This window comes from Solanum stenotomum, chromosome 9 (assembly GCF_019186545.1).
Source record: "Solanum stenotomum isolate F172 chromosome 9, ASM1918654v1, whole genome shotgun sequence".
Classification (NCBI taxonomy): Eukaryota; Viridiplantae; Streptophyta; class Magnoliopsida; order Solanales; family Solanaceae; genus Solanum; species Solanum stenotomum.
This window is the reverse complement of record NC_064290.1, coordinates 30,692,153-30,704,645: the sequence shown is the minus strand read 5'-3', so window position 1 is coordinate 30,704,645 and position 12,493 is coordinate 30,692,153. Positions and strand designations below refer to the sequence as shown.

Below are 12,493 nucleotides of genomic sequence, written 5' to 3'. Positions count from 1 at the left end.
AAGTGGTTACCTATAAGGTCTGCATAAACAATATTCATTGTAGATTCGCTAATGAGATTATACAGAGTATGTTGGTGGTGGTTGAAAGGAATCAAAATATTATAAGAAAAATGTAAATTTATTTTTTTGGAATTTATTGATATGTTGTTATTTGTCCGTCTTTTATTTATGAGGTACACATGTTTTTCTAGATGATATAAATATTTCAATGGTTACAGACTTGTATATAAAACTGAGTTCATTAATCATAGGTGTTTTTGGCAATATCATAAAGAATTGTCATCCTCATTTGATACTTTTTAAGATGGAATATTACTATTTGGAAACCAGTTATTTTATCAAAGTTGTTGATGTTGTTTAATTTTGCAACAACCTGCAGTTACATAGCAGAAAGTGTTATAAGCTCTAGAATAGAAGGTACCTGACCCGATGCAGCAGAGAACACCGTAGCTATTGCAGCTGAATAAGCTTAATCTCTGGTGCAGCTAGTTCATTGATTCTCCTTCAAGTTGGGAAAAACTCGCCTTCTCCGATACAAATAGTGGAGTAATCGGGACCATCACTTAGCTACTATATCAACAAGCTTAAGCCCATGAAAGTAGTCCAAACTTCAGTAACCGAGGCACCAACTGCACCAGAAGTTTATGGTTTACAAGCTTTAGTTGTAGCACCAGAAATAGAGGCATTGAATGCACCAAAAATCGAAGCAATAAATGCAACAGAAGTTGAATTCTCTAAGCCAGAAGCTCCAGCTCCCCAAGTTGAGGTACAATCGAAAATCCTTTAGTACACTTCAAGTTCAAGTTCTAAAATATCTTAGGACAAATCATTTTGTCTTTTCGTATATTTTATTTGTAGATAATCTTGTATACATATTTCAGTAACTTTTTGTATTACTATTATTCAAAAAAGAACAAATTTGCGTGTTAAAAATCAATTATGAATTTGTAATTGAGTTACCTCAATAATCATATCTCCATATGAATAATCTATTCACGTACACATTGAACTATCAAGATTACTAATGTACTAATCCAATTTATTATCAGATTTCTAACAAAAACTAGCTTAATTTGTTTGCCCCTTGTAAATCGCAGAATGTCCAAAAGACATGTTTGTATATTTTCGTTACCGTATTTCAGCACATATTAAGTCAATTTTGCCCTTGTGTATGTATGAAGTGAGTGATATTTTATATTTACAGGTGTATAATGACCTACTACTACTGATGTGGTTTGTTCCTGTGACTTGTATGCAAACTTTAAGTTGATTCTTCTTTCCTCAGTTGCTGGTTAGTGTAGGAGGAGACGATGGTATTTTGCGTGTGGTATCTTATCATTATTTTGTCGAATATGTTGATATATGTAAGATTGACAAGATGGTAATCAAGGTAAGCATACTCTTAAATGCTAATGTTTGTTCATAAAAATGTATATTTTGGTCACCATTGACATTTTTCATCTCCTCTAAGGGTAGAGGAACGTGATTGATTCTTCTATTTACATGTATTACTAGTTTCTTATGTCATAGTTTATCTTATCATGAAGTGCTACTTTTCAAGTCCTTCCCAAGAGTTGTGTGTAAAGGTTTTCTTTGAAACTATAGCAAAGGCTCTTCGTCTAGGTTGCAGGCTGAGAGCATATGGATTTATATGCACATAATTAGAAAATTGTTGCTCATTTCTTTCATATCTTCAATGGCTCAGTTAACTATGCATGGACTAGTGCTCCGACTTATCCAAGGTAACATGGCAACTCTATTGCTTATCTTTAACCAAGAGTGTTTCAAATTCTTGTTCTTGCTTGTTTTCATTTTTTTTTTATTGAATGGTGTTGTGTGAAAAAAAATAGTTGACAGTAAATAAAAGGGTTTGAGCAAAGTGATTATCTTGATTAATTTTAGTTTGAGTTTCTCTTTTGTTGTCATTTATGTTCTACATGTGCATGTACTTGTTATGGTAGTATTTTCTGTTTTAAAGGTTTCAATAAGCTCTCACAATAAATTACAGGAAGTACTATTTGTGATCAATAATTAAAGAAAAATATGAATGTTTGAGTATATCTTATTCTAACTTAGGTCTACTTATATTTAATTATTTAAACTTAGTAATTTTCATGTATGTCTCGAGTAAATTTAAATTACTTGGAACGAATAGTTACTTAAGTAAAGGTAAGTGGCATGAACTGAAAAACATGGGGGATTTGAACATGTTTTGAGCATCCATTCAACCTAAATAGTGTTAAATTGAATAGTTTATTATATGGACGAGTATCATATATGTTTTAGAAACCTTTAACAATAGTTAACTGAGTGGGCAGTGGTGTTTTAATTCTATTTTGGTCGACTATGTGTTTGGAAGATGTTTATGGATCATAAGTAGTCTACGGCCCTTTTAAACTAATAGAGATATGTGTTGTCACGTTTTCGAGTTGGACTAAACATCATGAGCACTTATAATTTTGTTTTGCTTGCCTACTTTAGATGAAGACCACCCTGTCTTCATAATTTTTGAACATGGAAGGTTAAATAACACTTTTTTTGTCAATGTTGAGCCTTATCCCTAGTGTTGGATAAATTCTACACATTGTTAGCATCCTAGTTTTAGATTAACACTTTGTATAAGAGCTGAACTGGGCTAAATACTCCTTTTAGTCATTTATTTACTTGTAACTATGCTCCTTATTCCTCTCTAATAAAACATATGAGAAAAAGAGGATTAGTGGTGAATTTTTTTTCAGATATGTAATTTTTTATCAGCAACTTCTTAATCTCCTTTGTAGCTTGCGATCTTTGCGTCCACAATCTACTATATATTTGCAACAGAACTCACCATACCTTCAAGACCAATTTATGTAGGGATAGACTGTCATACGGAGTCTGCTAGTATCTTTAAAAACCAGGAATTTGACTCTTGCACTGCTAGACTTTTTGCCTCTATATTTTGCACATCACTTGTTCTTCTAGAGGAATGTGTCTGTGAGTAATGCCCAGGGAATCTGAAAAAGAATTTCCAGATATAATTGGCAAAGTGCCCAGACACAAAGACGTGATCAATTGAATATGTTCCAAGTTTGCTACAACAAGAACAAACTGCAGGTTCTCTTCCAAAAGTAACAATTCTCCCCTCCTTGCAATTGCTATTTGGTGTTAAGAATAAGGGGAATTAGTAGTGGTGGGGCATGTTGGCTTACCAAAGTTTCATTCCATTGTCCTTCTATGATAAAATGTGACACAATGAGCAATATCCTGCTGCAATTTGCACCATTGGAATATTTTCTAATGTGCCTAATAATGGACGGGGTTCCAGATCAGTTTGCTTAGTTTGATGACCAAGTTTAGTTTCATTTCCCCAAGAGAATGTATAAACCCTTCCTTAATTTGATAATACGGCAGTAAAGAAATTCCCATGTTTGTGATGAACTTAGTACATGTTTTTTATGCATTTGTATGTTTGCCTATTATTTTCTTCCAGATTTTATCATTCATATTGGGTCTGCTTTGTACATGTTTGGGATCATTTAACTGTTTGCCTACTGTTTTCTCCAAGATTTATTTTATCATTCATATTTGCCTACTGTGACAGTCTTGGAATACATGCCCTATTGTTTTCTCCAAGATTTTATAGTTTTTGTACATGTTTGGGGATCATTTAACTGTGAAGGGGTTGGGAATTGAACAATATAGTGAGAATATGAAATACATGATTCTCTAACTTATAATTTACTTTTGAATGTGCAGGAAAATACCGTTGATTGAATTTGATGAATAGAGGACAGAAGTAAACTAGATCTATTGTAGTGAACGATAAAGAGTTTTGTACTATATATTATCATAAATGTTGTTTGAATACATTTGATTTTGTGGAATGTATGTATTGCTAGTAGAGATCTTTAAGCAATTGCTTTCTATATGTATGGGACATGTTCTCGAAGTTTATTTAATTTGAAATTTATACTTTCGAATTATTTATAAGCTAATTTTGTGCTTTATATCACTTATATATATATATATATATATATATATTTAATTGTGATTATTAATTATATGCAGACTAAATTTTATTGTAGTGTGTCTAAATTGTGGCTGCAAAAATTCTACACAGCATTGCAACACTTCGAAAGTGTGGCTTATTGTTTATAAATTTTATCTTGTACATAAGAAAAGTTACACTTTATAAGTGTTGTTGTAGGTGAGATATAAAAGGCTACACTTTTAAAGTGTAACCAATAACAACGCAAAGGTAACACTTTTAAGTGTAGTATAATCAGATAAAAGTGTTGCTAATGAAATACTCCAAAGCGTGGCCTTTATACCTCTTTGGCCACGCTTTTTAAGTGTTGCTACTTTGGCGACACTTCAAAAGTGTGGTCTAATGTCAAAGGTTACGCTCCTTTAGTCCACCCCTTAAAAAGTGTTGCTTAAAGTCAAAAAGTGTGGCCTTTTATCAAAGGCCACACATTTTGCTAGGTTAGGCTACACTTTACCGGGGTGGCTGTAGGCCTAAAATGGTGTAGTGAGACCATATTCTGGTCAATCAGGTCTTGGATCTTATGCTTCAGGTTGATAAAGTCCTCGATAACATGTCCAACACTCTTGGAGTGATACGCGCACCTCTGATTAGGTCTGTAAAACTTTAAGCTAGTGTCAACTGGCTTAGGCCCCACTGGATGAATATATCCTGCTGCAGTTAATCTCTTTTCTTCTTCAACAAGCCCGAAGATCCGGGTGAGGCAGCAACACGGGCAATCTTCCTGGTTCTCAATCCATCTTCGATAGTCTCACCTACCTTGACTATCTCAGTAACTTTTGCTTCAACGATCAATATAATTCTATCATAATATTCGAGCTCCTGCACCCGCACAAACACTTCGACAATTTCCTTTTCTGACATAGGAGGTCTAACTCTAGCTGCCTCATTTCGCCATCTATATGCCAATTCTCTGTAACTTTCAGTCGGCTTCTGCTTCATCTTCTCCAAGGAGTAATGACCAGGAACGATCTCCACATTGTAGGAGAATCGTTCGATGAATTCCTTAGCCAGAGCGTTCCAGCTAGACCACTGTCTCGTTTCATGAGACGTAAACCATTCTAGAGCCTCTCTGCTCAAACTTCGGCTAAAAAGTGGCATTAACAAAGCTTCGTCTCTCCCAACTCCCATAAGTTGGTCACAGTAGGCCCTTAGGTGTGCTAAGGGGTTCCCCGTTCCTCCGAAGATGTCGAATTTTGGCACCTTGAACCCTTCTGGGAGGTCCAAATTTGGATGAATGCACAGGTCTTCATAACTCAACCCGGCGACCTCAGGAACGCAGTTCAACTCCTTCATGGCTTTTCTAATTTCCTCCTTCATATCTATCTTGGCAGTCTCTTCCTTTGACCTCCACTCTCTCTCCCTCTCCTCATAGTGGTCTAGCTCCGAACCATGGGCGTCATGCTCGTTGGGGACTGGTATTTGGAAAGCGGCTTTTTGCGATAGTGGCGGAGCAATAGAGGGACTCTGGCCATTTAAAGGGACGTGATAGTTTTGGGGAAAAGTCTGGGGGTTGGTATACTGGTTTTGGTGAAGGAGAGAAATGTGTGGGTTAGCGTTTTGGCTGTGAAGGGGTAGGCCAGTTCGGTGGTTTGCATTGGGGGGAGGGAGTGGTGCTTGGAGGTTGGTATTTTAAGGAGGGGTGGTGTTTTATAAGAGGCTGAGGTGTAATGAGGGTTTTGGGTGGTAAGGTCAATGATGGAGGGATTACGAGCAGGACTTGAAGACGGGTTTTGAGCTTGTTCCACGTTAGGAGGGGGAATTTGATCTGGAGGTCTTCCGTCTGATTGAGCGTTGACATAAAAAATTGGAGGAGGCAAATCTTATTTTCTCTGCATCTCGACCCTCATCTCAGCAATTTGTTGCATCAACTGCAGGATTAGTTCATTCTGATCAGCAAGGGCGGGCTGAGCCACCATGACATTAGTAAGGTTGGTTTCTTCGTTGTTGTCACCCATTGCTGCTTTTCCCTTTTGTGAACTTTGACTAAGGAAGGAATCTGTAGGACATTTAGATCTAGTGAAATAAGGATGATCGGCCAGTGTATCAACACATATCAGTTCTAACTACTTTCAGAGAAAAACAACTCAAAGACAAATCTGTCAGTATTAGTTTTGGATGAATAATGCAAGATATCACATAGAAGCAGATAAACATATAAAAGTTGCTTTGTTTGAGGACACGTTAACCCACGAGTAAAGGAGACTGATTTTTTGAACAAGCAGGAATTTGCTCATTTTATTTTGGGGCTAGCGACTCAGAAAGGCTAAATTGCATTGAGCTAAGGTCTTCTTGCTGCATCTTCTGGCATCTGTTGATCTGAACTTAATGTTTCTTTGTAGAATGAAAGAGGGGGAAAAACAATTTGAAAAAGATAGGGCTGGGCCTTGAAAGGCTGCCTACATATCTCCCAAGGAGAATTCAGGCCCTACGTAGTTCGAATACAAAGAAATTTTCATTTTCATTCATTCATTTCTGGTGATTACAAGGAAAGTGATAAACAGATACTAAAGCTTCCTAAAAGATAGATGGTGCCTTCATCAAAGTTCCTTCCTCAGACTGCCATATTAGCCACGGGGGACAAACTCAACTTGAATCTTTCCCATGTTGACGAGGGATTCCACATCATAGAGAAACCTGAGGCACCTTCCAATGTTATGATCTATGGCATCATGATAAGGGCAGGGTTTCCAAATCTCAATTCCAATGGGATCGATTGCTTCGTCATCCTTTCTAGTAGAGGCCAAGACTCCTTTTTGAACTAACATACTGTAGATATCCAGCAACGTTTTCTTGAAAGGCGTGAAGTAGTGACAATTAAACAAAGTGTGCTTAGTGACCGGCATATTGGGCTCTGATTGGTCACAGGTAAGAACGGTGTTCTCACCCCACATATACGGGATCTCCCCAATGTTGATCAGGTTGCGGATTGCTGCCTTAAGCTCCACACATTCCTCTATAGTGTGTCCTCTTTGGTTTGGGTGGTAGGCACATGCCTTTTGAGAGCTTTCATGCCCAAACCCAAAAGTGGTTCTTTCGAGAGGCTTCAGCATACCTGACGCCTTAAGGTGCTCGTAAATGAGAGCACACGACACGACTCTTTCCCCCACGCTATATGTCCGCTCATAAGCTGGGAGAATGATCTTTATGTCTCCTGCTTTCAGACGTCCCAGGAAGGGAGGCATATAGATAATTTCCTCATCGGCATCTTCTTCAGTAGCTCCAGGGTGAGTGTCTTCGGGACCACTATAGGCTTCTTGATTGAAGAAAGAGCATTTCCCGCGTATCTTATGAAGTCTCATAGTTATATCATTCTTGAAGACGTCATGTTCCTTCCGCACAACAACTGTCTTTTTACTTATAACATTGCATTTTGTCATCTTTGCTGCCAATTCCGCGTCTAGCACTGCATTTGTTGCTCGTGCGACCGCGGTGGCAAACTCCACTTCTATTCTCCTTTCTCTGGTTTCTTGAATCTCTTGCCTGAGCCGCTGCAATTCCATCCTCAAATCCTTCTCAGTTAGCTCTATGTCGATACCCTTGCCTTTTTCCATCTTAGCAGCAATTTCACCTTTCCTGAGATGATAGAGTAATATTTTAGGATTTGGTATTGGGATTTTATTTCTGGCTGAGAAACTCAAGACTCATCGAATTTTGGTCGAACATTTTGGTAGTGACTTGTATTTAATATTGTAGGAATTTTTGGAATTTTGAAAAGGAGTGGGCTAAGGATGTCCTCATTCAAAGCAACGTACCACATAAAAAGTTAAAGCACACAAGTAAACATACAAATATCGCGTCCTAAACATGCATGTGACCCTTTTGTGCCAAGGGTAAGATGTATATGTCTTTTAAAGCCAATTCATTATCCCCAAAATATTTCATTAATAGCATTCAAAAATGTTTGACAAACATAAAATTGGGAAAAAGAGTTCGAAAACAAATTACAAGATAAAGTACAAATAAAGCAATCCCACGCAGGGGATGATAACAAACTCCAAGCTCATCCTGATCTTTCACCAAGTCTGCTCCTCTTGGCTTTGCTGACCTCTTCCCACATAGCATATTTGTTCGCCCATAGGTGATCTCTTGCCAACCGAGCCCCTTCTTGATATTTGAACCTCTCGACCGACTGAATTTGTTGCTCCATGTTTTTATCTAATTCTGACATACATTGCCTGGATTTTATAGCTCTTCCTTCAACTGAGCTATGACTTTGGCATCTTCCGAGTGTCGACTTGATGCTCTAACTCATTCCTATCAAACTTCTCTTGGAGTTGATGAAGTTGGATTTGATGCTTGGCTCCAACATCTACACTAATATGGGGACCGTTTGGACCGGGTTCGATAGTTCCAGTGACACTTTTCTTTAACCATTCTTTGTAATCCTTAGAACATTCCGGACGAAACTTATTTGGCACCAGCTCACTCAACACCCTTCGAGTCTTCCATAATTGAAGCATCTTTTTAGTAAAAGCAACTTCACCATTTTCATGATCCGTCACAAATCTTCTCATGTCTTCGATCTGAGGAAGTTCTTGTTTCCCTCTTAGCTGTCTAAGTACTCAGAAGGAGCATATGGCCATGTTCCTCTCAACCCAGTAAATATCAAGTAGGGGGCCTTTCCACTTCGGATCACAATTTGTTTTGTTACTACCAAGCATTAGATCGACCACTACACATTTTCCTCTCTCAAACCCTGAAGTCTCGGGTACCAAAACTCTTGGCCTCCAGTCATGTTGAAATGATTACGTTGCACCCACCAATCGTGAATTTTGAGTCTGTTTGGTCTTTCCAAGGGATCTGGTTCTGTTGGATCATGAGCTTTGACCATGTGTCTGATCCACCATTGAAGTATCGGGTTGCACCCTTGAAAGAAACGTGTGCCACTTTTACATCTATCCAATGCCTTGTAAATGTCGGCAAGGATCATGGGAGCCAAACTGTAGTATTTTCTTGCGGACCCGTACTCTACTACATTGAAAATAGCGTGAGCGACCATTACTACACTTGGATGAATGGTGTAGTTTGGTCCTTGGGGAAAGACATTGTCCCAAGTAGGCATATCGCAAAAGTGAGGGGACGTGTTTCCTTCCGTTTTTCTTCCGAAACAAACTCTTCTTTGAACTTTTCGTAAGCTCTTGCGCGTTCGAATAGATAATACAACTTTTGAAGTGGAATACTTGACCCGGGAAGCCTGTCCATCCATTCAGCTTTGATGAGTGACAATTTTTCTATGATTTCGGCAAAATCCCATACTTTTGAAAAGAGAAGATCAGTATCGGGTTGGTGTTTCCTCTTGTTGCACATGCCGATGCTCTCGTAACTTGCAAGAACTTCATCTATAGTCGGGGTCAACTCTACTTCCACAAATCGAAATACCATGTTGTCGATGTCCCAAAATTCACCATCGTTCCAATCAAGTCGGGGTAAGCCACCATTTTCATTAATGACGGGAGATGGCCTATGTGTCTTTGAACTTTCTTATTATCTTCCTTGTTCATAAATTTCCACAAAACTTGGAGGTAAGGATCAGGTATAGTCACCATTCGGGTTCTCAACAGCTCAAATGTTGGATTCATCCTACAAGAAAAACAAACACAAAGGTAAGTTAACCCCCACCCCTACTTGATAATTGATTGGTTTTAAAATGACACATACATCCTTCAATTAAAACACATAAGTATGATTGTCTTTTTATTGGCAAATGGGCCAAATAGACACAAGGTGGGCTTCTAATTTGCCCAACACGCCTTGGGTGTTGGGTCAGCCTAGTTCAAAATGCACTAAAAATTAGGATTTGGTTTCGCTCTATGCTAGTTGACTAAGAGTGGCTTTGAAGGACCGAGAACCCAAGTGGACAACTTAGGCTGGAATTCACGACAACCATTGGACGCATGACGTACCAATAAATCGCCGATCCTTCCGGAAAAGGGTCGAGTATAAAAAGTCCAGCTGCGATTATGCAGAAACCGTCTTTAATAATATACTATACATACAAGGAAATATACCATGAAATGCAATGACAGTTAAAAATTTAAACCGTTTAGTGCAAACAAACACTTCAATAGTTAATAACAATCAATCAGATAAGTCAAATATTATGGTTAGAACTTAATTAAATTCCCAGCAGAGTCATCATTTCTATATTATTTAAAAGTATTTATGAAAGAAAAATGACTGAGTTTTCAAAAAATCGATTAAACTTATGGTTTAAGAGAAATCGAATCTCCAAAGAATAGAGTCGCCACTTAATTTTTTAGTAAAAATCAAGAAAAAACTACAAGGTTTTCAAAAGACTTAAACAGATAAAACCAATTGACAATAAAAGGTTTCGAAGTTCAATATACATTCCGAGAAGGTGTTAGGCCCTCGGAACCCGCGGTTGACCAGTGATTTGACGAAAAATGATTTTGACAAATTTTGAAATTTTAACTAAGTAAATGAAAACTCATTCATTTAACTAATTTTTTGAAATTTTAACTAAGTAAAAGAACTCATTTATTTTAACTTATTTTTTAAAATTTTAATTAAGTAAAGAAAAAAAAACTTATTTATTTTAACTTATTTATTAATTATTATTATTATTTTTATCATTTTATTTATCTTAAGGAATGAACTAAAGAAGAATTTTCTAAAGGGGAATAGTTCATAAAACGTCAACAAAATTGATATTAAAATAAAAACTAAGTAATACAATATGTATACCTTAGTTTGAAAAATAAAAAGAAATGACCATTCTTGGGAATTTAATTAAATTATCCGTAACAACAAAACAAGCAAGGTTAGTCAACACAACGATAAATAAATAAAAGTGAGAAGAAAATGTCAAATTTGGGCCCTTTGCCCAAATTCAAATTCTTGGCCCAAATCTGTCCTAAATTCTAAGAGTGGGCCTGCTGATGGGTTTCAGCCCATTTTCGCCCCTTTTTACACTTGAAATTTTGTGTATACATTTGGCGTATACCGTTGTGTATAAGCCATGTTTTGACCCGTTCTCGTGTATATCAGACTCTATATGGAGTGTAGACAGTCTGTTTTGACACCTGCATCCTGCAGTTCATTTTTTGAACCTGTGTATCGATATTTTTGCCATGTATATCAGTGTATACGGCAGTATACATATTGCATACTATCCCTTTTGGGGGTTTTTAGGACCTAAAATCTACTCATTGCACCTGTACTTCGGTTTTTGACTCGGGAGGAACAAGATCAAGCCTCTTTGGCTCAAGATGAAATGCACAAAAATATGAAGGAGTCCAATGGACTCTCACAAAGGTTCATGCAAGAAAAAAAAAGAGAAAATAATTAATACATACTAACAAGAAGACTAATTCACACACAGTTTTCAACCCAAATGGAACCAAATATTATTTAAGCACGAGAAGATTTTAATATTTAAAGGAGCAAGAAAACAAGGTCCATGGTTAATTGCTTCAAAGGCTAGACTATTCTGATTTTGAGATTAACCCAGAAGAGCAACAAAGCATTATAATAAGCTTAACATAATTTATATACGAAAGCATGCATTCAAGGGAACCCAACAATATATATTTTAAGCAAAGCAAGACATGTAAACAAATGTTAGATAACAAGACAGACAATTGGAAGTACACAATTAGCAAATAAAGAGTCACTTCCCCCTTTACAGCAAACAAACACCTTGGATTAAATATAAGATCTCCATATGGCAATTTAATAGTAAAAACAAACAAAGAGACATTTGGCTGTAAAAAATAAATAAATAAATAAATAAAAAATATAAAATCAGTGGAGTATATTATCCCTTGAATTCAACTAGACGAAGTAGAAGCAAACAGGGTAGTCGATATGTAAGCACGACAAAAAACTCGTAATAAAATAAAGTAATAAACTTAGACAAAGCTAACCACAATAGAAATCTTTTAGAGACAAGGAAAGAGGATAGGAGGCACAAATCACTGTACGTTAAGACCTACAAGATAAGCAGATTACTGGCCAAAAAGTAAGAACAAAGAGGACAAAGTCGAAACCATCAATGAAAGATGATTTCCAGATTCACTATCGAACCACAGCTTTCATAACCCATCAGTCGAGATAATAGCAGAAAAAAAATAAACAACTAGAACATGAACTAGGGAGGGGGAAAACATCAAACCTTCAACGAAACGAAAACAAACAATAACCATAGACTCTCAAGCAAGCTTCATCGCTAATTTACAACCAACAGGGAATCAAAAAGCATGCCAGAATAAAATGCTAACATATAAGAGGCTCACACTGTTGAGAGTCAAACGAGCAACACATTATGAGCAAAATATGTTCAAAGCGAAATGGATACTACCTTCAGATGTGTAGCAGAACCGGGAGGGGGAAAACATCAAACCTTCAACGAAATGAAAACAAACAATAACCATAGACTCTCAAGCAAGCTTCATCGCTGATTTACAACCAACAGGGAATCAAAAAGCATGCCAGAATAAAATG

General features: G+C 37.0%; 1 long non-coding RNA gene across 1 annotated transcript; it reads left to right on the top strand.

Moving 5' to 3' along the window:
- The first annotated feature begins 385 nt into the window (after positions 1 to 385).
- LOC125875587 (uncharacterized) lies at positions 386 to 3,926 on the top strand. Its single transcript, XR_007447445.1, has 3 exons — positions 386 to 766; positions 1,205 to 1,742; positions 3,739 to 3,926. It is a non-coding gene; the product is annotated as an uncharacterized LOC125875587 (long non-coding RNA).
- Positions 3,927 to 12,493: the final 8,567 nt, after the last annotated feature.